Source organism: Salminus brasiliensis, chromosome 6 (genome assembly GCF_030463535.1).
Source record: "Salminus brasiliensis chromosome 6, fSalBra1.hap2, whole genome shotgun sequence".
Taxonomy (NCBI): Eukaryota; Metazoa; Chordata; class Actinopteri; order Characiformes; family Bryconidae; genus Salminus; species Salminus brasiliensis.
The window spans coordinates 38279294-38304711 of record NC_132883.1 but is presented as its reverse complement, the minus strand read 5'-3'; the positions used below and the strand labels follow the sequence as shown (position 1 = coordinate 38304711).

The 25418-nt window shown below is 44.3% G+C and overlaps 38 non-coding genes across 38 annotated transcripts; 18 read left to right on the top strand and 20 right to left on the bottom strand.

The window, feature by feature from the left end:
- Positions 1–1023: 1023 nt before the first annotated feature.
- On the bottom strand, positions 1024–1096 carry trnak-uuu (transfer RNA lysine (anticodon UUU)). The gene has a single exon. It is a non-coding gene; the product is annotated as a tRNA-Lys (tRNA).
- A 133-nt stretch (positions 1097–1229) lies between these two features.
- trnaw-cca (transfer RNA tryptophan (anticodon CCA)) lies at positions 1230–1301 on the top strand. Its single transcript has one exon. It is a non-coding gene; the product is annotated as a tRNA-Trp (tRNA).
- Positions 1302–2345: 1044 nt separating this feature from the next.
- trnak-uuu (transfer RNA lysine (anticodon UUU)) lies at positions 2346–2418 on the bottom strand. The gene has a single exon. It is a non-coding gene; the product is annotated as a tRNA-Lys (tRNA).
- Positions 2419–2551: 133 nt separating this feature from the next.
- On the top strand, positions 2552–2623 carry trnaw-cca (transfer RNA tryptophan (anticodon CCA)). Its single transcript has one exon. It is a non-coding gene; the product is annotated as a tRNA-Trp (tRNA).
- A 1045-nt stretch (positions 2624–3668) lies between these two features.
- On the bottom strand, positions 3669–3741 carry trnak-uuu (transfer RNA lysine (anticodon UUU)). The gene has a single exon. It is a non-coding gene; the product is annotated as a tRNA-Lys (tRNA).
- A 133-nt stretch (positions 3742–3874) lies between these two features.
- trnaw-cca (transfer RNA tryptophan (anticodon CCA)) lies at positions 3875–3946 on the top strand. The gene has a single exon. It is a non-coding gene; the product is annotated as a tRNA-Trp (tRNA).
- Positions 3947–4991: 1045 nt separating this feature from the next.
- trnak-uuu (transfer RNA lysine (anticodon UUU)) lies at positions 4992–5064 on the bottom strand. Its single transcript has one exon. It is a non-coding gene; the product is annotated as a tRNA-Lys (tRNA).
- A 133-nt stretch (positions 5065–5197) lies between these two features.
- trnaw-cca (transfer RNA tryptophan (anticodon CCA)) lies at positions 5198–5269 on the top strand. The gene has a single exon. It is a non-coding gene; the product is annotated as a tRNA-Trp (tRNA).
- Positions 5270–6314: 1045 nt separating this feature from the next.
- On the bottom strand, positions 6315–6387 carry trnak-uuu (transfer RNA lysine (anticodon UUU)). Its single transcript has one exon. It is a non-coding gene; the product is annotated as a tRNA-Lys (tRNA).
- Positions 6388–6520: 133 nt separating this feature from the next.
- Positions 6521–6592, top strand: trnaw-cca (transfer RNA tryptophan (anticodon CCA)). Its single transcript has one exon. It is a non-coding gene; the product is annotated as a tRNA-Trp (tRNA).
- Positions 6593–7637: 1045 nt separating this feature from the next.
- On the bottom strand, positions 7638–7710 carry trnak-uuu (transfer RNA lysine (anticodon UUU)). The gene has a single exon. It is a non-coding gene; the product is annotated as a tRNA-Lys (tRNA).
- Positions 7711–7843: 133 nt separating this feature from the next.
- trnaw-cca (transfer RNA tryptophan (anticodon CCA)) lies at positions 7844–7915 on the top strand. Its single transcript has one exon. It is a non-coding gene; the product is annotated as a tRNA-Trp (tRNA).
- Positions 7916–8960: 1045 nt separating this feature from the next.
- trnak-uuu (transfer RNA lysine (anticodon UUU)) lies at positions 8961–9033 on the bottom strand. Its single transcript has one exon. It is a non-coding gene; the product is annotated as a tRNA-Lys (tRNA).
- A 133-nt stretch (positions 9034–9166) lies between these two features.
- On the top strand, positions 9167–9238 carry trnaw-cca (transfer RNA tryptophan (anticodon CCA)). Its single transcript has one exon. It is a non-coding gene; the product is annotated as a tRNA-Trp (tRNA).
- Positions 9239–10284: 1046 nt separating this feature from the next.
- On the bottom strand, positions 10285–10357 carry trnak-uuu (transfer RNA lysine (anticodon UUU)). The gene has a single exon. It is a non-coding gene; the product is annotated as a tRNA-Lys (tRNA).
- A 133-nt stretch (positions 10358–10490) lies between these two features.
- On the top strand, positions 10491–10562 carry trnaw-cca (transfer RNA tryptophan (anticodon CCA)). Its single transcript has one exon. It is a non-coding gene; the product is annotated as a tRNA-Trp (tRNA).
- Positions 10563–11607: 1045 nt separating this feature from the next.
- On the bottom strand, positions 11608–11680 carry trnak-uuu (transfer RNA lysine (anticodon UUU)). Its single transcript has one exon. It is a non-coding gene; the product is annotated as a tRNA-Lys (tRNA).
- A 133-nt stretch (positions 11681–11813) lies between these two features.
- On the top strand, positions 11814–11885 carry trnaw-cca (transfer RNA tryptophan (anticodon CCA)). Its single transcript has one exon. It is a non-coding gene; the product is annotated as a tRNA-Trp (tRNA).
- A 1045-nt stretch (positions 11886–12930) lies between these two features.
- On the bottom strand, positions 12931–13003 carry trnak-uuu (transfer RNA lysine (anticodon UUU)). The gene has a single exon. It is a non-coding gene; the product is annotated as a tRNA-Lys (tRNA).
- Positions 13004–13136: 133 nt separating this feature from the next.
- Positions 13137–13208, top strand: trnaw-cca (transfer RNA tryptophan (anticodon CCA)). Its single transcript has one exon. It is a non-coding gene; the product is annotated as a tRNA-Trp (tRNA).
- A 1045-nt stretch (positions 13209–14253) lies between these two features.
- Positions 14254–14326, bottom strand: trnak-uuu (transfer RNA lysine (anticodon UUU)). The gene has a single exon. It is a non-coding gene; the product is annotated as a tRNA-Lys (tRNA).
- A 133-nt stretch (positions 14327–14459) lies between these two features.
- trnaw-cca (transfer RNA tryptophan (anticodon CCA)) lies at positions 14460–14531 on the top strand. The gene has a single exon. It is a non-coding gene; the product is annotated as a tRNA-Trp (tRNA).
- A 1045-nt stretch (positions 14532–15576) lies between these two features.
- On the bottom strand, positions 15577–15649 carry trnak-uuu (transfer RNA lysine (anticodon UUU)). Its single transcript has one exon. It is a non-coding gene; the product is annotated as a tRNA-Lys (tRNA).
- A 133-nt stretch (positions 15650–15782) lies between these two features.
- On the top strand, positions 15783–15854 carry trnaw-cca (transfer RNA tryptophan (anticodon CCA)). The gene has a single exon. It is a non-coding gene; the product is annotated as a tRNA-Trp (tRNA).
- Positions 15855–16899: 1045 nt separating this feature from the next.
- Positions 16900–16972, bottom strand: trnak-uuu (transfer RNA lysine (anticodon UUU)). The gene has a single exon. It is a non-coding gene; the product is annotated as a tRNA-Lys (tRNA).
- Positions 16973–17105: 133 nt separating this feature from the next.
- Positions 17106–17177, top strand: trnaw-cca (transfer RNA tryptophan (anticodon CCA)). The gene has a single exon. It is a non-coding gene; the product is annotated as a tRNA-Trp (tRNA).
- A 1045-nt stretch (positions 17178–18222) lies between these two features.
- Positions 18223–18295, bottom strand: trnak-uuu (transfer RNA lysine (anticodon UUU)). The gene has a single exon. It is a non-coding gene; the product is annotated as a tRNA-Lys (tRNA).
- Positions 18296–18428: 133 nt separating this feature from the next.
- trnaw-cca (transfer RNA tryptophan (anticodon CCA)) lies at positions 18429–18500 on the top strand. The gene has a single exon. It is a non-coding gene; the product is annotated as a tRNA-Trp (tRNA).
- A 1045-nt stretch (positions 18501–19545) lies between these two features.
- Positions 19546–19618, bottom strand: trnak-uuu (transfer RNA lysine (anticodon UUU)). Its single transcript has one exon. It is a non-coding gene; the product is annotated as a tRNA-Lys (tRNA).
- A 133-nt stretch (positions 19619–19751) lies between these two features.
- trnaw-cca (transfer RNA tryptophan (anticodon CCA)) lies at positions 19752–19823 on the top strand. Its single transcript has one exon. It is a non-coding gene; the product is annotated as a tRNA-Trp (tRNA).
- Positions 19824–20868: 1045 nt separating this feature from the next.
- On the bottom strand, positions 20869–20941 carry trnak-uuu (transfer RNA lysine (anticodon UUU)). The gene has a single exon. It is a non-coding gene; the product is annotated as a tRNA-Lys (tRNA).
- Positions 20942–21256: 315 nt separating this feature from the next.
- On the bottom strand, positions 21257–21329 carry trnak-uuu (transfer RNA lysine (anticodon UUU)). The gene has a single exon. It is a non-coding gene; the product is annotated as a tRNA-Lys (tRNA).
- A 133-nt stretch (positions 21330–21462) lies between these two features.
- trnaw-cca (transfer RNA tryptophan (anticodon CCA)) lies at positions 21463–21534 on the top strand. Its single transcript has one exon. It is a non-coding gene; the product is annotated as a tRNA-Trp (tRNA).
- Positions 21535–22579: 1045 nt separating this feature from the next.
- trnak-uuu (transfer RNA lysine (anticodon UUU)) lies at positions 22580–22652 on the bottom strand. The gene has a single exon. It is a non-coding gene; the product is annotated as a tRNA-Lys (tRNA).
- A 133-nt stretch (positions 22653–22785) lies between these two features.
- trnaw-cca (transfer RNA tryptophan (anticodon CCA)) lies at positions 22786–22857 on the top strand. Its single transcript has one exon. It is a non-coding gene; the product is annotated as a tRNA-Trp (tRNA).
- Positions 22858–23894: 1037 nt separating this feature from the next.
- Positions 23895–23967, bottom strand: trnak-uuu (transfer RNA lysine (anticodon UUU)). The gene has a single exon. It is a non-coding gene; the product is annotated as a tRNA-Lys (tRNA).
- A 315-nt stretch (positions 23968–24282) lies between these two features.
- trnak-uuu (transfer RNA lysine (anticodon UUU)) lies at positions 24283–24355 on the bottom strand. The gene has a single exon. It is a non-coding gene; the product is annotated as a tRNA-Lys (tRNA).
- A 133-nt stretch (positions 24356–24488) lies between these two features.
- trnaw-cca (transfer RNA tryptophan (anticodon CCA)) lies at positions 24489–24560 on the top strand. Its single transcript has one exon. It is a non-coding gene; the product is annotated as a tRNA-Trp (tRNA).
- Positions 24561–25418: the final 858 nt, after the last annotated feature.

The following is a 25418-nucleotide window of genomic DNA, read 5'->3' as shown; positions in this document are numbered from 1 at the left end:
CGCTGTACCGTCAGTCCTTCTGCTGCTTATGTCAGACACAGAGGGTCATCTGTTTGTGGGCTTTATCTGTCTTTTTCTATTTTTATATCATTTCTTTATAGAAATTCTAACTAAATTAAGTCACAGAAATGAATGAATAAACGAGCTACATATCATTATTGCTGCTGCAATAACATATTAACATTTTTCAATCTCACTGTTCTTTATCTCGGGATGGATCACAAACATTTATAGACCCTCACGCGTCTTTAGGGGGTCATTTTCTTACGGCTATCTGAAGTATGTTGGTAGGAAAAATCAGGTTTTCTGGAAGGACTCCAGATCATGCCTCTCCATACAGCGACCTATACCATGCATGGACGGAAAGCGCAAGCGCCAGCGAGCAAGGAGGGAGTGCGTGCTTAAATGCGAAAAAACGGCAGAGAGGGTGAGAGTGCGCGCGTGCGAGCGAGCGAAAGAAAGAGAGAAGAAGATTAAGAAGAAGATGAGCTGAGGAAGAGTGTGCTAGAGTAAAAGATCATGCTGTAGAAAACGAGCTCGAACCCAACTCTCAGGACACTACTCAGTATCTGTGTTGCTGGCTGAAAACACAGCATGGTACGGCGTGGCTGTTTTTTCTGTTTTGTTTGTTTGTTTGTTATTCTTTATATTCTGCAATGAAAGTTGACCTTTGATGGTTACCTGCACACCAGACTAGTATTAGTTGAATTTTGAAGACTGGAATGCTGGTCAGACAGAGCCAGACCACTTTAAACCAACTTACAATTCATGCTGGTTGGAGCTTGTTTTCAGGAGGGCTGAGATGAAGATGGTTTACTCATGGTTCTGTGTGAAATGGCAGTTTTGTGGAGAAACTTGCTGACTTGTTGAGGTGATCAACTAAGGTCTTATGTTAGTCATGTGACACAACGATACTGAGTTATTTATTATTAGGCTAAAAGGCATTGTTTGCCCGCTGAGTGCTCTAATTAATGCGTCTTCTAGTAGCTTGATTTCACTGGGAGTCGGAAGGAGCTAAAGCATCGCCCGAACAGGGACTTGAACCCTGGACCCTCAGATTAAAAGTCTGATGCTCTACCGACTGAGCTATCCGGGCTCTGCCAGTCGAGATGTTTTGGCCATCTGACGATTGCGATGTCTGATGAAAGCGGACATAGCCTCTGAAATGAAGGCTGCTGAGAGCTCTGACCAGACAAACACACACATACACAGTAATGTGGGCGTCTAATGACCTCGTGGCGCAACGGTAGCGCGTCTGACTCCAGATCAGAAGGTTGCGTGTTCAAATCACGTCGGGGTCACGTCTTTGTTTACAGTAAACCACGCTGTACCGTCAGTCCTTCTGCTGCTTATGTCAGACACAGAGGGTCATCTGTTTGTGGGCTTTATCTGTCTTTTTCTATTTTTATATCATTTCTTTATAGAAATTCTAACTAAATTAAGTCACAGAAATGAATGAATAAACGAGCTACATATCATTATTGCTGCTGCAATAACATATTAACATTTTTCAATCTCACTGTTCTTTATCTCGGGATGGATCACAAACATTTATAGACCCTCACGCGTCTTTAGGGGGTCATTTTCTTACGGCTATCTGAAGTATGTTGGTAGGAAAAATCAGGTTTTCTGGAAGGACTCCAGATCATGCCTCTCCATACAGCGACCTATACCATGCATGGACGGAAAGCGCACGCGCCAGCGAGCAAGGAGGGAGTGCGTGCTTAAATGCGAAAAAACGGCAGAGAGGGTGAGAGTGCGCGCGTGCGAGCGAGCGAAAGAAAGAGAGAAGAAGATTAAGAAGAAGATGAGCTGAGGAAGAGTGTGCTAGAGTAAAAGATCATGCTGTAGAAAACGAGCTCGAACCCAACTCTCAGGACACTACTCAGTATCTGTGTTGCTGGCTGAAAACGCAGCATGGTACGGCGTGGCTGTTTTTCTGTTTTGTTTGTTTGTTTGTTATTCTTCATATTCTGCAATGAAAGTTGACCTTTGATGGTTACCTGCACACCAGACTAGTATTAGTTGAATTTTGAAGACTGGAATGCTGGTCAGACAGAGCCAGACCACTTTAAACCAACTTACAATTCATGCTGGTTGGAGCTTGTTTTCAGGAGGGCTGAGATGAAGATGGTTTACTCATGGTTCTGTGTGAAATGGCAGTTTTGTGGAGAAACTTGCTGACTTGTTGAGGTGATCAACTAAGGTCTTATGTTAGTCATGTGACACAACGATACTGAGTTATTTATTATTAGGCTAAAAGGCATTGTTTGCCCGCTGAGTGCTCTAATTAATGCGTCTTCTAGTAGCTTGATTTCACTGGGAGTCGGAAGGAGCTAAAGCATCGCCCGAACAGGGACTTGAACCCTGGACCCTCAGATTAAAAGTCTGATGCTCTACCGACTGAGCTATCCAGGCTCTGCCAGTCGAGATGTTTTGGCCATCTGACGATTGCGATGTCTGATGAAAGCGGACATAGCCTCTGAAATGAAGGCTGCTGAGAGCTCTGACCAGACAAACACACACATACACAGGAATGTGGGCGTCTAATGACCTCGTGGCGCAACGATTGCGCGTCTGACTCCAGATCAGAAGGTTGCGTGTTCAAATCACGTCGGGGTCACGTCTTTCTTTACAGTAAACCACGCTGTACCGTCAGTCCTTCTGCTGCTTATGTCAGACACAGAGGGTCATCTGTTTGTGGGCTTTATCTGTCTTTTTCTATTTTTATATCATTTCTTTTTAGAAATTCTAACTAAATTAAGTCACAGAAATGAATGAATAAACGAGCTACGTATCATTATTGCTGCTGCAATAACATATTAACATTTTTCAATCTCACTGTTCTTTATCTCGGGATGGATCACAAACATTTATAGACCCTCACGCGTCTTTAGGGGGTCATTTTCTTACGGCTATCTGAAGTATGTTGATAGGAAAAATCAGGTTTTCTGGAAGGACTCCAGATCATGCCTCTCCATACAGCGACCTATACCATGCATGGACGGAAAGCGCACGCGCCAGCGAGCAAGGAGGGAGTGCGTGCTTAAATGCGAAAAAACGGCAGAGAGGGTGAGAGTGCGCGCGTGCGAGCGAGCGAAAGAAAGAGAGAAGAAGATTAAGAAGAAGATGAGCTGAGGAAGAGTGTGCTAGAGTAAAAGATCATGCTGTAGAAAACGAGCTCGAGCCCAACTCTCAGGACACTACTCAGTATCTGTGTTGCTGGCTGAAAACACAGCATGGTACGGCGTTGCTGTTTTTTCTGTTTTGTTTGTTTGTTTGTTATTCTTTATATTCTGCAATGAAAGTTGACCTTTGATGGTTACCTGCACACCAGACTAGTATTAGTTGAATTTTGAAGACTGGAATGCTGGTCAGACAGAGCCAGACCACTTTAAACCAACTTACAATTCATGCTGGTTGGAGCTTGTTTTCAGGAGGGCTGAGATGAAGATGGTTTACTCATGGTTCTGTGTGAAATGGCAGTTTTGTGGAGAAACTTGCTGACTTGTTGAGGTGATCAACTAAGGTCTTATGTTAGTCATGTGACACAACGATACTGAGTTATTTATTATTAGGCTAAAAGGCATTGTTTGCCCGCTGAGTGCTCTTATTAATGCGTCTTCTAGTAGCTTGATTTCACTGGGAGTCGGAAGGAGCTAAAGCATCGCCCGAACAGGGACTTGAACCCTGGACCCTCAGATTAAAAGTCTGATGCTCTACCGACTGAGCTATCCGGGCTCTGCCAGTCGAGATGTTTTGGCCATCTGACGATTGCGATGTCTGATGAAAGCGGACATAGCCTCTGAAATGAAGGCTGCTGAGAGCTCTGACCAGACAAACACACACATACACAGTAATGTGGGCGTCTAATGACCTCGTGGCGCAACGGTAGCGCGTCTGACTCCAGATCAGAAGGTTGCGTGTTCAAATCACGTCGGGGTCACGTCTTTGTTTACAGTAAACCACGCTGTACCGTCAGTCCTTCTGCTGCTTATGTCAGACACAGAGGGTCATCTGTTTGTGGGCTTTATCTGTCTTTTTCTATTTTTATATCATTTCTTTATAGAAATTCTAACTAAATTAAGTCACAGAAATGAATGAATAAACGAGCTACATATCATTATTGCTGCTGCAATAACATATTAACATTTTTCAATCTCACTGTTCTTTATCTCGGGATGGATCACAAACATTTATAGACCCTCACGCGTCTTTAGGGGGTCATTTTCTTACGGCTATCTGAAGTATGTTGGTAGGAAAAATCAGGTTTTCTGGAAGGACTCCAGATCATGCCTCTCCATACAGCGACCTATACCATGCATGGACGGAAAGCGCACGCGCCAGCGAGCAAGGAGGGAGTGCGTGCTTAAATGCGAAAAAACGGCAGAGAGGGTGAGAGTGCGCGCGTGCGAGCGAGCGAAAGAAAGAGAGAAGAAGATTAAGAAGAAGATGAGCTGAGGAAGAGTGTGCTAGAGTAAAAGATCATGCTGTAGAAAACGAGCTCGAGCCCAACTCTCAGGACACTACTCAGTATCTGTGTTGCTGGCTGAAAACACAGCATGGTACGGCGTTGCTGTTTTTTCTGTTTTGTTTGTTTGTTTGTTATTCTTTATATTCTGCAATGAAAGTTGACCTTTGATGGTTACCTGCACACCAGACTAGTATTAGTTGAATTTTGAAGACTGGAATGCTGGTCAGACAGAGTCACACCACTTTAAACCAACTTACAATTCATGCTGGTTGGAGCTTGTTTTCAGGAGGGCTGAGATGAAGATGGTTTACTCATGGTTCTGTGTGAAATGGCAGTTTTGTGGAGAAACTTGCTGACTTGTTGAGGTAATCAACTAAGGTCTTCTGTTAGTCATGTGACACAACGATACTGAGTTATTTATTATTAGGCTAAAAGGCATTGTTTGCCCGCTGAGTGCTCTTATTAATGCGTCTTCTAGCAGCTTGATTTCACTGGGAGTCGGAAGGAGCTAAAGCATCGCCCGAACAGGGACTTGAACCCTGGACCCTCAGATTAAAAGTCTGATGCTCTACCGACTGAGCTATCCGGGCTCTGCCAGTCGAGATGTTTTGGCCATCTGACGATTGCGATGTCTGATGAAAGCGGACATAGCCTCTGAAATGAAGGCTGCTGAGAGCTCTGACCAGACAAACACACACATACACAGTAATGTGGGCTTCTAATGACCTAGTGGCGCAACGGTAGCGCGTCTGACTCCAGATCAGAAGGTTGCGTGTTCAAATCACGTCGGGGTCACGTCTTTGTTTACAGTAAACCACGCTGTACCGTCAGTCCTTCTGCTGCTTATGTCAGACACAGAGGGTCATCTGTTTGTGGGCTTTATCTGTCTTTTTCTATTTTTATATCATTTCTTTATAGAAATTCTAACTAAATTAAGTCACAGAAATGAATGAATAAACGAGCTACATATCATTATTGCAGCTGCAATAACATATTAACATTTTTCAATCTCACTGTTCTTTATCTCGGGATGGATCACAAACATTTATAGACCCTCACGCGTCTTTAGGGGGTCATTTTCTTACGGCTATCTGAAGTATGTTGGTAGGAAAAATCAGGTTTTCTGGAAGGACTCCAGATCATGCCTCTCCATACAGCGACCTATACCATGCATGGACGGAAAGCGCACGCGCCAGCGAGCAAGGAGGGAGTGCGTGCTTAAATGCGAAAAAACGGCAGAGAGGGTGAGAGTGCGCGCGTGCGAGCGAGCGAAAGAAAGAGAGAAGAAGATTAAGAAGAAGATGAGCTGAGGAAGAGTGTGCTAGAGTAAAAGATCATGCTGTAGAAAACGAGCTCGAGCCCAACTCTCAGGACACTACTCAGTATCTGTGTTGCTGGCTGAAAACACAGCATGGTACGGCGTTGCTGTTTTTTCTGTTTTGTTTGTTTGTTTGTTATTCTTTATATTCTGCAATGAAAGTTGACCTTTGATGGTTACCTGCACACCAGACTAGTATTAGTTGAATTTTGAAGACTGGAATGCTGGTCAGACAGAGTCACACCACTTTAAACCAACTTACAATTCATGCTGGTTGGAGCTTGTTTTCAGGAGGGCTGAGATGAAGATGGTTTACTCATGGTTCTGTGTGAAATGGCAGTTTTGTGGAGAAACTTGCTGACTTGTTGAGGTGATCAACTAAGGTCTTATGTTAGTCATGTGACACAACGATACTGAGTTATTTATTATTAGGCTAAAAGGCATTGTTTGCCCGCTGAGTGCTCTTATTAATGCGTCTTCTAGTAGCTTGATTTCACTGGGAGTCGGAAGGAGCTAAAGCATCGCCCGAACAGGGACTTGAACCCTGGACCCTCAGATTAAAAGTCTGATGCTCTACCGACTGAGCTATCCGGGCTCTGCCAGTCGAGATGTTTTGGCCATCTGACGATTGCGATGTCTGATGAAAGCGGACATAGCCTCTGAAATGAAGGCTGCTGAGAGCTCTGACCAGACAAACACACACATACACAGTAATGTGGGCTTCTAATGACCTAGTGGCGCAACGGTAGCGCGTCTGACTCCAGATCAGAAGGTTGCGTGTTCAAATCACGTCGGGGTCACGTCTTTGTTTACAGTAAACCACGCTGTACCGTCAGTCCTTCTGCTGCTTATGTCAGACACAGAGGGTCATCTGTTTGTGGGCTTTATCTGTCTTTTTCTATTTTTATATCATTTCTTTATAGAAATTCTAACTAAATTAAGTCACAGAAATGAATGAATAAACGAGCTACATATCATTATTGCAGCTGCAATAACATATTAACATTTTTCAATCTCACTGTTCTTTATCTCGGGATGGATCACAAACATTTATAGACCCTCACGCGTCTTTAGGGGGTCATTTTCTTACGGCTATCTGAAGTATGTTGGTAGGAAAAATCAGGTTTTCTGGAAGGACTCCAGATCATGCCTCTCCATACAGCGACCTATACCATGCATGGACGGAAAGCGCAAGCGCCAGCGAGCAAGGAGGGAGTGCGTGCTTAAATGCGAAAAAACGGCAGAGAGGGTGAGAGTGCGCGCGTGCGAGCGAGCGAAAGAAAGAGAGAAGAAGATTAAGAAGAAGATGAGCTGAGGAAGAGTGTGCTAGAGTAAAAGATCATGCTGTAGAAAACGAGCTCGAACCCAACTCTCAGGACACTACTCAGTATCTGTGTTACTGGCTGAAAACACAGCATGGTACGGCGTGGCTGTTTTTTCTGTTTTGTTTGTTTGTTTGTTATTCTTTATATTCTGCAATGAAAGTTGACCTTTGATGGTTACCTGCACACCAGACTAGTATTAGTTGAATTTTGAAGACTGGAATGCTGGTCAGACAGAGCCAGACCACTTTAAACCAACTTACAATTCATGCTGGTTGGAGCTTGTTTTCAGGAGGGCTGAGATGAAGATGGTTTACTCATGGTTCTGTGTGAAATGGCAGTTTTGTGGAGAAACTTGCTGACTTGTTGAGGTGATCAACTAAGGTCTTATGTTAGTCATGTGACACAACGATACTGAGTTATTTATTATTAGGCTAAAAGGCATTGTTTGCCCGCTGAGTGCTCTAATTAATGCGTCTTCTAGTAGGTTGATTTCACTGGGAGTCGGAAGGAGCTAAAGCATCGCCCGAACAGGGACTTGAACCCTGGACCCTCGGATTAAAAGTCTGATGCTCTACCGACTGAGCTATCCAGGCTCTGCCAGTCGAGATGTTTTGGCCATCTGACGATTGCGATGTCTGATGAAAGCGGACATAGCCTCTGAAATGAAGGCTGCTGAGAGCTCTGACCAGACAAACACACACATACACAGTAATGTGGGCGTCTAATGACCTCTTGGCGCAACGGTAGCGCGTCTGACTCCAGATCAGAAGGTTGCGTGCTCAAATCACGTCGGGGTCACGTCTTTGTTTACAGTAAACCACGCTGTACCGTCAGTCCTTCTGCTGCTTATGTCAGACACAGAGGGTCATCTGTTTGTGGGCTTTATCTGTCTTTTTCTATTTTTATATCATTTCTTTTTAGAAATTCTAACTAAATTAAGTCACAGAAATGAATGAATAAACGAGCTACATATCATTATTGCTGCTGCAATAACATATTAACATTTTTCAATCTCACTGTTCTTTATCTCGGGATGGATCACAAACATTTATAGACCCTCACGCGTCTTTAGGGGGTCATTTTCTTACGGCTATCTGAAGTATGTTGGTAGGAAAAATCAGGTTTTCTGGAAGGACTCCAGATCATGCCTCTCCATACAGCGACCTATACCATGCATGGACGGAAAGCGCAAGCGCCAGCGAGCAAGGAGGGAGTGCGTGCTTAAATGCGAAAAAACGGCAGAGAGGGTGAGAGTGCGCGCGTGCGAGCGAGCGAAAGAAAGAGAGAAGAAGATTAAGAAGAAGATGAGCTGAGGAAGAGTGTGCTAGAGTAAAAGATCATGCTGTAGAAAACGAGCTCGAACCCAACTCTCAGGACACTACTCAGTATCTGTGTTGCTGGCTGAAAACACAGCATGGTACGGCGTGGCTGTTTTTTCTGTTTTGTTTGTTTGTTTGTTATTCTTTATATTCTGCAATGAAAGTTGACCTTTGTTGGTTACCTGCACACCAGACTAGTATTAGTTGAATTTTGAAGACTGGAATGCTGGTCAGACAGAGCCAGACCACTTTAAACCAACTTACAATTCATGCTGGTTGGAGCTTGTTTTCAGGAGGGCTGAGATGAAGATGGTTTACTCATGGTTCTGTGTGAAATGGCAGTTTTGTGGAGAAACTTGCTGACTTGTTGAGGTGATCAACTAAGGTCTTATGTTAGTCATGTGACACAACGATACTGAGTTATTTATTATTAGGCTAAAAGGCATTGTTTGCCCGCTGAGTGCTCTAATTAATGCGTCTTCTAGTAGCTTGATTTCACTGGGAGTCGGAAGGAGCTAAAGCATCGCCCGAACAGGGACTTGAACCCTGGACCCTCAGATTAAAAGTCTGATGCTCTACCGACTGAGCTATCCGGGCTCTGCCAGTCGAGATGTTTTGGCCATCTGACGATTGCGATGTCTGATGAAAGCGGACATAGCCTCTGAAATGAAGGCTGCTGAGAGCTCTGACCAGACAAACACACACATACACAGTAATGTGGGCGTCTAATGACCTCGTGGCGCAATGGTAGCGCGTCTGACTCCAGATCAGAAGGTTGCGTGTTCAAATCACGTCGGGGTCACGTCTTTCTTTACAGTAAACCACGCTGTACCGTCCGTCCTTCTGCTGCTTATGTCAGACACAGAGGGTCATCTGTTTGTGGGCTTTATCTGTCTTTTTCTATTTTTATATCATTTCTTTATAGAAATTCTAACTAAATTAAGTCACAGAAATGAATGAATAAACGAGCTACATATCATTATTGCTGCTGCAATAACATATTAACATTTTTCAATCTCACTGTTCTTTATCTCGGGATGGATCACAAACATTTATAGACCCTCACGCGTCTTTAGGGGGTCATTTTCTTACAGCTATCTGAAGTATGTTGGTAGGAAAAATCAGGTTTTCTGGAAGGACTCCAGATCATGCCTCTCCATACAGCGACCTATACCATGCATGGACGGAAAGCGCACGCGCCAGCGAGCAAGGAGGGAGTGCGTGCTTAAATGCGAAAAAACGTCAGAGAGGGTGAGAGTGCGCGCGTGCGAGCGAGCGAAAGAAAGAGAGAAGAAGATTAAGAAAAAGATGAGCTGAGGAAGAGTGTGCTAGAGTAAAAGATCATGCTGTAGAAAACGAGCTCGAGCCCAACTCTCAGGACACTACTCAGTATCTGTGTTGCTGGCTGAAAACACAGCATGGTACGGCGTTGCTGTTTTTTCTGTTTTGTTTGTTTGTTTGTTATTCTTTATATTCTGCAATGAAAGTTGACCTTTGATGGTTACCTGCACACCAGACTAGTATTAGTTGAATTTTGAAGACTGGAATGCTGGTCAGACAAGAGCCACACCACTTTAAACCAACTTACAATTCATGCTGGTTGGAGCTTGTTTTCAGGAGGGCTGAGATGAAGATGGTTTACTCATGGTTCTGTGTGAAATGGCAGTTTTGTGGAGAAACTTGCTGACTTGTTGAGGTGATCAACTAAGGTCTTATGTTAGTCATGTGACACAACGATACTGAGTTATTTATTATTAGGCTAAAAGGCATTGTTTGCCCGCTGAGTGCTCTTATTAATGCGTCTTCTAGTAGCTTGATTTCACTGGGAGTCGGAAGGAGCTAAAGCATCGCCCGAACAGGGACTTGAACCCTGGACCCTCAGATTAAAAGTCTGATGCTCTACCGACTGAGCTATCCGGGCTCTGCCAGTCGAGATGTTTTGGCCATCTGACGATTGCGATGTCTGATGAAAGCGGACATAGCCTCTGAAATGAAGGCTGCTGAGAGCTCTGACCAGACAAACACACACATACACAGTAATGTGGGCGTCTAATGACCTCGTGGCGCAACGGTAGCGCGTCTGACTCCAGATCAGAAGGTTGCGTGTTCAAATCACGTCGGGGTCACGTCTTTGTTTACAGTAAACCACGCTGTACCGTCAGTCCTTCTGCTGCTTATGTCAGACACAGAGGGTCATCTGTTTGTGGGCTTTATCTGTCTTTTTCTATTTTTATATCATTTCTTTATAGAAATTCTAACTAAATTAAGTCACAGAAATGAATGAATAAACGAGCTACATATCATTATTGCTGCTGCAATAACATATTAACATTTTTCAATCTCACTGTTCTTTATCTCGGGATGGATCACAAACATTTATAGACCCTCACGCGTCTTTAGGGGGTCATTTTCTTACGGCTATCTGAAGTATGTTGGTAGGAAAAATCAGGTTTTCTGGAAGGACTCCAGATCATGCCTCTCCATACAGCGACCTATACCATGCATGGACGGAAAGCGCACGCGCCAGCGAGCAAGGAGGGAGTGCGTGCTTAAATGCGAAAAAACGGCAGAGAGGGTGAGAGTGCGCGCGTGCGAGCGAGCGAAAGAAAGAGAGAAGAAGATTAAGAAGAAGATGAGCTGAGGAAGAGTGTGCTAGAGTAAAAGATCATGCTGTAGAAAACGAGCTCGAGCCCAACTCTCAGGACACTACTCAGTATCTGTGTTGCTGGCTGAAAACACAGCATGGTACGGCGTTGCTGTTTTTTCTGTTTTGTTTGTTTGTTTGTTATTCTTTATATTCTGCAATGAAAGTTGACCTTTGATGGTTACCTGCACACCAGACTAGTATTAGTTGAATTTTGAAGACTGGAATGCTGGTCAGACAGAGCCAGACCACTTTAAACCAACTTACAATTCATGCTGGTTGGAGCTTGTTTTCAGGAGGGCTGAGATGAAGATGGTTTACTCATGGTTCTGTGTGAAATGGCAGTTTTGTGGAGAAACTTGCTGACTTGTTGAGGTGATCAACTAAGGTCTTATGTTAGTCATGTGACACAACGATACTGAGTTATTTATTATTAGGCTAAAAGGCATTGTTTGCCCGCTGAGTGCTCTTATTCATGCGTCTTCTAGTAGCTTGATTTCACTGGGAGTCGGAAGGAGCTAAAGCATCGCCCGAACAGGGACTTGAACCCTGGACCCTCAGATTAAAAGTCTGATGCTCTACCGACTGAGCTATCCGGGCTCTGCCAGTCGAGATGTTTTGGCCATCTGACGATTGCGATGTCTGATGAAAGCGGACATAGCCTCTGAAATGAAGGCTGCTGAGAGCTCTGACCAGACAAACACACACATACACAGTAATGTGGGCTTCTAATGACCTAGTTGCGCAACGGTAGCGCGTCTGACTCCAGATCAGAAGGTTGCGTGTTCAAATCACGTCGGGGTCACGTCTTTCTTTACAGTAAACCACGCTGTACCGTCAGTCCTTCTGCTGCTTATGTCAGACACAGAGGGTCATCTGTTTGTGGGCTTTATCTGTCTTTTTCTATTTTTATATCATTTCTTTATAGAAATTCTAACTAAATTAAGTCACAGAAATGAATGAATAAACGAGCTACATATCATTATTGCAGCTGCAATAACATATTAATATTTTTCAATCTCACTGTTCTTTATCTCGGGATGGATCACAAACATTTATAGACCCTCACGCGTCTTTAGGGGGTCATTTTCTTACAGCTATCTGAAGTATGTTGGTAGGAAAAATCAGGTTTTCTGGAAGGACTCCAGATCATGCCTCTCCATACAGCGACCTATACCATGCATGGACGGAAAGCGCACGCGCCAGCGAGCAAGGAGGGAGTGCGTGCTTAAATGCGAAAAAACGGCAGAGAGGGTGAGAGTGCGCGCGTGCGAGCGAGCGAAAGAAAGAGAGATGAAGATTAAGAAGAAGATGAGCTGAGGAAGAGTGTGCTAGAGAAAAAGATCATGCTGTAGAAAACGAGCTCGAGCCCAACTCTCAGGACACTACTCAGTATCTGTGTTGCTGGCTGAAAACACAGCATGGTACGGCGTTGCTGTTTTTTCTGTTTTGTTTGTTTGTTTGTTATTCTTTATATTCTGCAATGAAAGTTGACCTTTGATGGTTACCTGCACACCAGACTAGTATTAGTTGAATTTTGAAGACTGGAATGCTGGTCAGACAGAGCCACACCACTTTAAACCAACTTACAATTCATGCTGGTTGGAGCTTGTTTTCAGGAGGGCTGAGATGAAGATGGTTTACTCATGGTTCTGTGTGAAATGGCAGTTTTGTGGAGAAACTTGCTGACTTGTTGAGGTGATCAACTAAGGTCTTATGTTAGTCATGTGACACAACGATACTGAGTTATTTATTATTAGGCTAAAAGGCATTGTTTGCCCGCTGAGTGCTCTAATTAATGCGTCTTCTAGTAGGTTGATTTCACTGGGAGTCGGAAGGAGCTAAAGCATCGCCCGAACAGGGACTTGAACCCTGGACCCTCAGATTAAAAGTCTTATGCTCTACCGACTGAGCTATCAAGGCTCTGCCAGTCGAGATGTTTTGGCCATCTGACGATTGCGATGTCTGATGAAAGCGGACATAGCCTCTGAAATGAAGGCTGCTGAGAGCTCTGACCAGACAAACACACACATACACAGTAATGTGGGCGTCTAATGACCTCGTGGCGCAACGGTAGCGCGTCTGACTCCAGATCAGAAGGTTGCGTGTTCAAATCACGTCGGGGTCACGTCTTTGTTTACAGTAAACCATGCTGTACCGTCAGTCCTTCTGCTGCTTGTGTCAGACACAGAGGGTCATCTGTTTGTGGGCTTTATCTGTCATTTTCTATTTTTATGTCATTTCTTTATCGAAATTCTAACTAAATTAAGTCACAGAAATGAATGAATAAACGAGCTACATATCATTATTGCTGCTGCAATAACATATTAACATTTTTCAATCTCACTGTTCTTTATCTCGGGATGGATCACAAACATTTATAGACCCTCACGCGTCTTTAGGGGGTCATTTTCTTACGGCTATCTGAAGTATGTTGGTAGGAAAAATCAGGTTTTCTGGAAGGACTCCAGATCATGCCTCACCATACAGCGACCTATACCATGCATGGACGGAAAGCGCACGCGCCAGCGAGCAAGGAGGGAGTGCGTGCTTAAATGCAAAAAAACGGCAGAGAGGGTGAGAGTGCGCGCGTGCGAGCGAGCGAAAGAAAGAGAGATGAAGATTAAGAAGAAGATGAGCTGAGGAAGAGTGTGCTAGAGTAAAAGATCATGCTGTAGAAAACGAGCTCGAGCCCAACTCTCAGGACACTACTCAGTATCTGTGTTGCTGGCTGAAAACACAGCATGGTACGGCGTTGCTGTTTTTTCTGTTTTGTTTGTTTGTTTGTTATTCTTTATATTCTGCAATGAAAGTTGACCTTTGATGGTTACCTGCACACCAGACTAGTATTAGTTGAATTTTGAAGACTGGAATGCTGGTCAGACAGAGCCAGACCACTTTAAACCAACTTACAATTCATGCTGGTTGGAGCTTGTTTTCAGGAGGGCTGAGATGAAGATGGTTTACTCATGGTTCTGTGTGAAATGGCAGTTTTGTGGAGAAACTTGCTGACTTGTTGAGGTGATCAACTAAGGTCTTATGTTAGTCATGTGACACAACGATACTGAGTTATTTATTATTAGGCTAAAAGGCGTTGTCTGCCCGCTGGGTGCTCTAATTAATGCGTCTTCTAGTAGCTTGATTTCACTGGGAGTCGGAAGGAGCTAAAGCATCGCCCGAACAGGGACTTGAACCCTGGACCCTCAGATTAAAAGTTTGATGCTCTACCGACTGAGCTATCCGGGCTCTGCCAGTCGAGGTGTTTTGGCCATCTGACGATTGCGATGTCTGATGAAAGTAGACATAGCCTCTGAAATCAAGGCTGCTGAGAGATCTGACCAGACAAACAGACACATACACAGTAATGGGGGCGTCTAATGACCTAGTGGCGCAACGGTAGCGCGTCTGACTCCAGATCAGAAGGTTGCGTGTTCAAATCACGTCGGGGTCACGTCTTTATTTACAGTAAACCACGCTGTACCGTCAGTCCTTCTGCTGCTTGTGTCAGACACAGAGGGTCATCTGTTTGTGGGCTTTATCTGTCATTTTCTATTTTTATGTCATTTCTTTATCGAAATTCTAACTAAATTAAGTCACAGAAATGAATGAATAAACGAGCTACATATCATTATTGCTACTGCAATAACATATTAACATTTTTCAATCTCACTGTTCTTTATCTCGGGATGGATCACAAACATTTATAGACCCTCACGCGTCTTTAGGGGGTCATTTTCTTACGGCTATCTGAAGTATGTTGGTAGGAAAAATCAGGTTTTCTGGAAGGACTCCAGATCATGCCTCACCATACAGCGACCTATACCATGCATGGACGGAAAGCGCACGTGCCAGCGAGCAAGGAGGGAGTGCGTGCTTAAATGCGAAAAAACGGCAGAGAGGGTGAGAGTGCGCGCGTGCGAGCGAGCGAAAGAAAGAGAGATGAAGATTAAGAAGAAGATGAGCTGAGGAAGAGTGTGCTAGAGTAAAAGATCATGCTGTAGAAAACGAGCTCGAGCCCAACTCTCAGGACACTACTCAGTATCTGTGTTGCTGGCTGAAAACACAGCATGGTACGGCGTTGCTGTTTTTTCTGTTTTGTTTGTTTGTTTGTTATTCTTTATATTCTGCAATGAAAGTTGACCTTTGATGGTTACCTGCACACCAGACTAGTATTAGTTGAATTTTGAAGACTGGAATGCTGGTCAGACAGAGCCAGACCACTTTAAACCAACTTACAATTCATGCTGGTTGGAGCTTGTTTTCAGGAGGGCTGAGATGAAGATGGTTTACTCATGGTTCTGTGTGAAATGGCAGTTTTGTGGAGAAACTTGCTGACTTGTTGAGGTGATCAACTAAGGTCTTATGTTAGTCATGTGACACAACGATACTGAGTTATTTATTATTAGGCTAAAAGGCGTTGTCTGCCCGCTGGGTGCTCTAATTAATGCGTCTTCTAGTAGCTTGATTTCACTGGGAGTCGGAAGGAGCTAAAGCATCGCCCGAACAGGCACTTGAACCCTGGACCCTCAGATTAAAAGTCTGATGCTCTACCGACTGATCTATCCGGGCTCTGCCAGTCGAGGTGTTTTGGCCATCTGACGATTGCGATGTCTGATGAAAGTAGACATAGCCTCTGAAATGAAGGCTGCTGAGAGCTCTGACCAGACAAACACACACATACACAGTAATGTGGGCTTCTAATGACCTAGTTGCGCAACGGTAGCGCGTCTGACTCCAGATCAGAAGGTTGCGTGTTCAAATCACGTCGGGGTCACGTCTTTCTTTACAGTAAACCACGCTGTACCGTCAGTCCTTCTGCTGCTTATGTCAGACACAGAGGGTCATCTGTTTGTGGGCTTTATCTGTCTTTTTCTATTTTTATATCATTTCTTTATAGAAATTCTAACTAAATTAAGTCACAGAAATGAATGAATAAACGAGCTACATATCATTATTGCAGCTGCAATAACATATTAATATTTTTCAATCTCACTGTTCTTTATCTCGGGATGGATCACAAACATTTATAGACCCTCACGCGTCTTTAGGGGGTCATTTTCTTACAGCTATCTGAAGTATGTTGGTAGGAAAAATCAGGTTTTCTGGAAGGACTCCAGATCATGCCTCTCCATACAGCGACCTATACCATGCATGGACGGAAAGCGCACGCGCCAGCGAGCAAGGAGGGAGTGCGTGCTTAAATGCGAAAAAACGGCAGAGAGGGTGAGAGTGCGCGCGTGCGAGCGAGCGAAAGAAAGAGAGATGAAGATTAAGAAGAAGATGAGCTGAGGAAGAGTGTGCTAGAGAAAAAGATCATGCTGTAGAAAACGAGCTCGAGCCCAACTCTCAGGACACTACTCAGTATCTGTGTTGCTGGCTGAAAACACAGCATGGTACGGCGTTGCTGTTTTTTCTGTTTTGTTTGTTTGTTTGTTATTCTTTATATTCTGCAATGAAAGTTGACCTTTGATGGTTACCTGCACACCAGACTAGTATTAGTTGAATTTTGAAGACTGGAATGCTGGTCAGACAGAGCCACACCACTTTAAACCAACTTACAATTCATGCTGGTTGGAGCTTGTTTTCAGGAGGGCTGAGATGAAGATGGTTTACTCATGGTTCTGTGTGAAATGGCAGTTTTGTGGAGAAACTTGCTGACTTGTTGAGGTGATCAACTAAGGTCTTATGTTAGTCATGTGACACAACGATACTGAGTTATTTATTATTAGGCTAAAAGGCATTGTTTGCCCGCTGAGTGCTCTAATTAATGCGTCTTCTAGTAGGTTGATTTCACTGGGAGTCGGAAGGAGCTAAAGCATCGCCCGAACAGGGACTTGAACCCTGGACCCTCAGATTAAAAGTCTTATGCTCTACCGACTGAGCTATCAAGGCTCTGCCAGTCGAGATGTTTTGGCCATCTGACGATTGCGATGTCTGATGAAAGCGGACATAGCCTCTGAAATGAAGGCTGCTGAGAGCTCTGACCAGACAAACACACACATACACAGTAATGTGGGCGTCTAATGACCTCGTGGCGCAACGGTAGCGCGTCTGACTCCAGATCAGAAGGTTGCGTGTTCAAATCACGTCGGGGTCACGTCCTTGTTTACAGTAAACCATGCTGTACCGTCAGTCCTTCTGCTGCTTGTGTCAGACACAGAGGGTCATCTGTTTGTGGGCTTTATCTGTCATTTTCTATTTTTATGTCATTTCTTTATCGAAATTCTAACTAAATTAAGTCACAGAAATGAATGAATAAACGAGCTACATATCATTATTGCTGCTGCAATAACATATTAACATTTTTCAATCTCACTGTTCTTTATCTCGGGATGGATCACAAACATTTATAGACCCTCACGCGTCTTTAGGGGGTCATTTTCTTACGGCTATCTGAAGTATGTTGGTAGGAAAAATCAGGTTTTCTGGAAGGACTCCAGATCATGCCTCACCATACAGCGACCTATACCATGCATGGACGGAAAGCGCACGCGCCAGCGAGCAAGGAGGGAGTGCGTGCTTAAATGCAAAAAAACGGCAGAGAGGGTGAGAGTGCGCGCGTGCGAGCGAGCGAAAGAAAGAGAGATGAAGATTAAGAAGAAGATGAGCTGAGGAAGAGTGTGCTAGAGAAAAAGATCATGCTGTAGAAAACGAGCTCGAGCCCAACTCTCAGGACACTACTCAGTATCTGTGTTGCTGGCTGAAAACACAGCATGGTACGGCGTTGCTGTTTTTTCTGTTTTGTTTGTTTGTTTGTTATTCTTTATATTCTGCAATGAAAGTTGACCTTTGATGGTTACCTGCACACCAGACTAGTATTAGTTGAATTTTGAAGACTGGAATGCTGGTCAGACAGAGCCAGACCACTTTAAACCAACTTACAATTCATGCTGGTTGGAGCTTGTTTTCAGGAGGGCTGAGATGAAGATGGTTTACTCATGGTTCTGTGTGAAATGGCAGTTTTGTGGAGAAACTTGCTGACTTGTTGAGGTGATCAACTAAGGTCTTATGTTAGTCATGTGACACAACGATACTGAGTTATTTATTATTAGGCTAAAAGGCGTTGTCTGCCCGCTGGGTGCTCTAATTAATGCGTCTTCTAGTAGCTTGATTTCACTGGGAGTCGGAAGGAGCTAAAGCATCGCCCGAACAGGGACTTGAACCCTGGACCCTCAGATTAAAAGTTTGATGCTCTACCGACTGAGCTATCCGGGCTCTGCCAGTCGAGGTGTTTTGGCCATCTGACGATTGCGATGTCTGATGAAAGTAGACATAGCCTCTGAAATCAAGGCTGCTGAGAGATCTGACCAGACAAACAGACACATACACAGTAATGGGGGCGTCTAATGACCTAGTGGCGCAACGGTAGCGCGTCTGACTCCAGATCAGAAGGTTGCGTGTTCAAATCACGTCGGGGTCACGTCTTTATTTACAGTAAACCACGCTGTACCGTCAGTCCTTCTGCTGCTTGTGTCAGACACAGAGGGTCATCTGTTTGTGGGCTTGATCTGTCATTTTCTATTTTTATGTCATTTCTTTATCGAAATTCTAACTAAATTAAGTCACAGAAATGAATGAATAAACGAGCTACATATCATTATTGCTACTGCAATAACATATTAACATTTTTCAATCTCACTGTTCTTTATCTCGGGATGGATCACAAACATTTATAGACCCTCACGCGTCTTTAGGGGGTCATTTTCTTACGGCTATCTGAAGTATGTTGGTAGGAAAAATCAGGTTTTCTGGAAGGACTCCAGATCATGCCTCACCATACAGCGACCTATACCATGCATGGACGGAAAGCGCACGCGCCAGCGAGCAAGGAGGGAGTGCGTGCTTAAATGCGAAAAAACGGCAGAGAGGGTGAGAGTGCGCGCGTGCGAGCGAGCGAAAGAAAGAGAGATGAAGATTAAGAAGAAGATGAGCTGAGGAAGAGTGTGCTAGAGTAAAAGATCATGCTGTAGAAAACGAGCTCGAGCCCAACTCTCAGGACACTACTCAGTATCTGTGTTGCTGGCTGAAAACACAGCATGGTACGGCGTTGCTGTTTTTTCTGTTTTGTTTGTTTGTTTGTTATTCTTTATATTCTGCAATGAAAGTTGACCTTTGATGGTTACCTGCACACCAGACTAGTATTAGTTGAATTTTGAAGACTGGAATGCTGGTCAGACAGAGCCAGACCACTTTAAACCAACTTACAATTCATGCTGGTTGGAGCTTGTTTTCAGGAGGGCTGAGATGAAGATGGTTTACTCATGGTTCTGTGTGAAATGGCAGTTTTGTGGAGAAACTTGCTGACTTGTTGAGGTGATCAACTAAGGTCTTATGTTAGTCATGTGACACAACGATACTGAGTTATTTATTATTAGGCTAAAAGGCGTTGTCTGCCCGCTGGGTGCTCTAATTAATGCGTCTTCTAGTAGCTTGATTTCACTGGGAGTCGGAAGGAGCTAAAGCATCGCCCGAACAGGCACTTGAACCCTGGACCCTCAGATTAAAAGTCTGATGCTCTACCGACTGAGCTATCCGGGCTCTGCCAGTCGAGGTGTTTTGGCCATCTGACGATTGCGATGTCTGATGAAAGTAGACATAGCCTCTGAAATCAAGGCTGCTGAGAGATCTGACCAGACAAACAGACACATACACAATAATGGGGGCGTCTAATGACCTAGTGGCGCAACGGTAGCGCGTCTGACTCCAGATCAGAAGGTTGCGCGTTCAAATCACGTCGGGGTCACGTCTTTATTTACAGTAAACCACGCTGTACCGTCAGTCCTTCTGCTGCTTGTGTCAGACACAGAGGGTCATCTGTTTGTGGGCTTTATCTGTCATTTTCTATTTTTATGTCATTTCTTTATCGAAATTCTAACTAAATTAAGTCACAGAAATGAATGAATAAACGAGCTACATATCATTATTGCTGCTGCAATAACATATTAACATTTTTCAATCTCACTGTTCTTTATCTCGGGATGGATCACAAACATTTATAGACCCTCACGCGTCTTTAGGGGGTCATTTTATTACGGCTATCTGAAGTATGTTGGTAGGAAAAATCAGGTTTTCTGGAAGGACTCCAGATCATGCCTCACCATACAGCGACCTATACCATGCATGGACGGAAAGCGCACGCGCCAGCGAGCAAGGAGGGAGTGCGTGCTTAAATGCGAAAAAACGGCAGAGAGGGTGAGAGTGCGCGCGTGCGAGCGAGCGAAAGAAAGAGAGATGAAGATTAAGAAGAAGATGAGCTGAGGAAGAGTGTGCTAGAGTAAAAGATCATGCTGTAGAAAACGAGCTCGAGCCCAACTCTCAGGACACTACTCAGTATGTGTGTTGCTGGCTGAAAACACAGCATGGTACGGCGTTGCTGTTTTTTCTGTTTTGTTTGTTTGTTTGTTATTCTTTATATTCTGCAATGAAAGTTGACCTTTGATGGTTACCTGCACACCAGACTAGTTTTAGTTGAATTTTGAAGACTGGAATGCTGGTCAGACAGAGCCAGACCACTTTAAACCAACTTACAATTCATGCTGGTTGGAGCTTGTTTTCAGGAGGGCTGAGATGAAGATGGTTTACTCATGGTTCTGTGTGAAATGGCAGTTTTGTGGAGAAACTTGCTGACTTGTTGAGGTGATCAACTAAGGTCTTATGTTAGTCATGTGACACAACGATACTGAGTTATTTATTATTAGGCTAAAAGGCTTTGTCTGCCCGCTGGGTGCTCTAATTAATGCGTCTTCTAGTAGCTTGATTTCACTGGGAGTCGGAAGGAGCTAAAGCATCGCCCGAACAGGGACTTGAATCCTGGACCCTCAGATTAAAAGTCTGATGCTCTACCGACTGAGCTATCCGGGCTCTGCCAGTCGAGATGTTTTGGCCATCTGACGATTGCGATGTCTGATGAAAGCGGACATAGTCTCTGAAATGAGTGCTGCTGAGAGCTCTGACCAGACAAACACACACATACACAAAAACTGGGGTGTCTAATGACGTCGTGGAAACTTGCTGACTTTTTGAGGTGATCAACTAAGGTCTTATGTTAGTCATGTGACACAACGATACTGAGTTATTTATTATTAGGCTAAAAGGCGTTGTCTGCCCGCTGGGTGCTCTAATTAATGCGTCTTCTAGTAGCTTGATTTCACTGGGAGTCGGAAGGAGCTAAAGCATCGCCCGAACAGGGACTTGAACCCTGGACCCTCAGATTAAAAGTCTGATGCTCTACCGACTGAGCTATCCGGGCTCTGCCAGTCGAGGTGTTTTGGCCATCTGACGATTGCGATGTCTGATGAAAGTAGACATAGCCTCTGAAATCAAGGCTGCTGAGAGATCTGACCAGACAAACAGACACATACACAGTAATAGGGGCGTCTAATAACCTCGTGGCGCAACGGTAGCGCGTCTGACTCCAGATCAGAAGGTTGCGTGTTCAAATCACGTCGGGGTCACGTCTTTATTTACAGTAAACCACGCTGTACCGTCAGTCCTTCTGCTGCTTGTGTCAGACACAGAGGGTCATCTGTTTGTGGGCTTTATCTGTCATTTTCTATTTTTATGTCATTTCTTTATCGAAATTCTAACTAAATTAAGTCACAGAAATGAATGAATAAACGAGCTACATATCATTATTGCTGCTGCAATAACATATTAACATTTTTCAATCTCACTGTTCTTTATCTCGGGATGGATCACAAACATTTATAGACCCTCACGCGTCTTTAGGGGGTCATTTTCTTACGGCTATCTGAAGTATGTTGGTAGGAAAAATCAGGTTTTCTGGAAGGACTCCAGATCATGCCTCACCATACAGCGACCTATACCATGCATGGACGGAAAGCGCACGCGCCAGCGAGCAAGGAGGGAGTGCGTGCTTAAATGCGAAAAAACGGCAGAGAGGGTGAGAGTGCGCGCGTGCGAGCGAGCGAAAGAAAGAGAGATGAAGATTAAGAAGAAGATGAGCTGAGGAAGAGTGTGCAAGAGTAAAAGATCATGCTGTAGAAAACGAGCTCGAGCCCAACTCTCAGGACACTACTCAGTATCTGTGTTGCTGGCTGAAAACACAGCATGGTACGGCGTTGCTGTTTTTTCTGTTTTGTTTGTTTGTTTGTTATTCTTTATATTCTGCAATGAAAGTTGACCTTTGATGGTTACCTGCACACCAGACTAGTATTAGTTGAATTTTGAAGACTGGAATGCTGGTCAGACAGAGCCAGACCACTTTAAACCAACTTACAATTCATGCTGGTTGGAGCTTGTTTTCAGGAGGGCTGAGATGAAGATGGTTTACTCATGGTTCTGTGTGAAATGGCAGTTTTGTGGAGAAACTTGCTGACTTGTTGAGGTGATCAACTAAGGTCTTATGTTAGTCATGTGACACAACGATACTGAGTTATTTATTATTAGGCTAAAAGGCGTTGTGTGCCCGCTGGGTGCTCTAATTAATGCGTCTTCTAGTAGCTTGATTTCACTGGGAGTCGGAAGGAGCTAAAGCATCGCCCGAACAGGGACTTGAACCCTGGACCCTCAGATTAAAAGTCTGATGCTCTACCGACTGAGCTATCCGGGCTCTGCCAGTCGAGATGTTTTGGCCATCTGACGATTGCGATGTCTGATGAAAGTAGACGTAGCCTCTGAAATCAAGGCTGCTGAGAGATCTGACCAGACAAACAGACACATACACAGTAATGGGGGCGTCTAATGACCTCGTGGCGCAACGGTAGCGCGTCTGACTCCAGATCAGAAGGTTGCGTGTTCAAATCACGTCGGGGTCACGTCTTTATTTACAGTAAACCACGCTGTACCGTCAGTCCTTCTGCTGCTTGTGTCAGACACAGAGGGTCATCTGTTTGTGGGCTTTATCTGTCATTTTCTATTTTTATGTCATTTCTTTATCGAAATTCTAACTAAATTAAGTCACAGAAATGAATGAATAAACGAGCTACATATCATTATTGCTGCTGCAATAACATATTAACATTTTTCAATCTCACTGTTCTTTATCTCGGGATGGATCACAAACATTTATAGACCCTCACGCGTCTTTAGGGGGTCATTTTCTTACGGCTATCTGAAGTATGTTGGTAGGAAAAATCAGGTTTTCTGGAAGGACTCCAGATCATGCCTCACCATACAGCGACCTATACCATGCATGGACGGAAAGCGCACGCGCCAGCGAGCAAGGAGGGAGTGCGTGCTTAAATGCGAAAAAACGGCAGAGAGGGTGAGAGTGCGCGCGTGCGAGCGAGCGAAAGAAAGAGAGATGAAGATTAAGAAGAAGATGAGCTGAGGAAGAGTGTGCTAGAGTAAAAGATCATGCTGTAGAAAACGAGCTCGAGCCCAACTCTCAGGACACTACTCAGTATCTGTGTTGCTGGCTGAAAACACAGCATGGTACGGCGTTGCTGTTTTTTCTGTTTTGTTTGTTTGTTTGTTATTCTTTATATTCTGCAATGAAAGTTGACCTTTGATGGTTACCTGCACACCAGACTAGTATTAGTTGAATTTTGAAGACTGGAATGCTGGTCAGACAGAGCCAGACCACTTTAAACCAACTTACAATTCATGCTGGTTGGAGCTTGTTTTCAGGAGGGCTGAGATGAAGATGGTTTACTCATGGTTCTGTGTGAAATGGCAGTTTTGTGGAGAAACTTGCTGACTTGATCAACTAAGGTCTTATGTTAGTCATGTGACACAACGATACTGAGTTATTTATTATTAGGCTAAAAGGCGTTGTCTGCCCGCTGGGTGCTCTAATTAATGCGTCTTCTAGTAGCTTGATTTCACTGGGAGTCGGAAGGAGCTAAAGCATCGCCCGAACAGGGACTTGAACCCTGGACCCTCAGATTAAAAGTCTGATGCTCTACCGACTGAGCTATCCGGGCTCTGCCAGTCGAGATGTTTTGGCCATCTGACGATTGCGATGTCTGATGAAAGCGGACATAGTCTCTGAAATGAGTGCTGCTGAGAGCTCTGACCAGACAAACACACACATACACAAAAACTGGGGTGTCTAATGACGTCGTGGAAACTTGCTGACTTGTTGAGGTGATCAACTAAGGTCTTATGTTAGTCATGTGACACAACGATACTGAGTTATTTATTATTAGGCTAAAAGGCGTTGTCTGCCCGCTGGGTGCTCTAATTAATGCGTCTTCTAGTAGCTTGATTTCACTGGGAGTCGGAAGGAGCTAAAGCATCGCCCGAACAGGGACTTGAACCCTGGACCCTCAGATTAAAAGTCTGATGCTCTACCGACTGAGCTATCCGGGCTCTGCCAGTCGAGATGTTTTGGCCATCTGACGATTGCGATGTCTGATGAAAGTAGACATAGCCTCTGAAATCAAGGCTGCTGAGAGATCTGACCAGACAAACAGACACATACACAGTAATGGGGGCGTCTAATGACCTCGTGGCGCAACGGTAGCGCGTCTGACTCCAGATCAGAAGGTTGCGTGTTCAAATCACGTCGGGGTCACGTCTTTATTTACAGTAAACCATGCTGTACCGTCAGTCCTTCTGCTGCTTATGTCAGACACAGAGGGTCATCTGTTTGTGGGCTTTATCTGTCATTTTCTATTTTTATGTCATTTCTTTATCGAAATTCTAACTAAATTAAGTCACAGAAATGAATGAATAAACGAGCTACATATCATTATTGCTGCTGCAATAACATATTAACATTTTTCAATCTCACTGTTCTTTATCTCGGGATGGATCACAAACATTTATAGACCCTCACGCGTCTTTAGGGGGTCATTTTCTTACGGCTATCTGAAGTATGTTGGTAGGAAAAATCAGGTTTTCTGGAAGGACTCCAGATCATGCCTCACCATACAGCGACCTATACCATGCATGGACGGAAAGCGCACGCGCCAGCGAGCAAGGAGGGAGTGCGTGCTTAAATGCGAAAAAACGGCAGAGAGGGTGAGAGTGCGCGCGTGCGAGCGAGCGAAAGAAAGAGAGATGAAGATTAAGAAGAAGATGAGCTGAGGAAGAGTGTGCTAGAGTAAAAGATCATGCTGTAGAAAACGAGCTCGAGCCCAACTCTCAGGACACTACTCAGTATCTGTGTTGCTGGCTGAAAACACAGCATGGTACGGCGTTGCTGTTTTTTCTGTTTTGTTTGTTTGTTTGTTATTCTTTATATTCTGCAATGAAAGTTGACCTTTGATGGTTACCTGCACACCAGACTAGTATTAGTTGAATTTTGAAGACTGGAATGCTGGTCAGACAGAGCCAGACCACTTTAAACCAACTTACAATTCATGCTGGTTGGAGCTTGTTTTCAGGAGGGCTGAGATGAAGATGGTTTACTCATGGTTCTGTGTGAAAT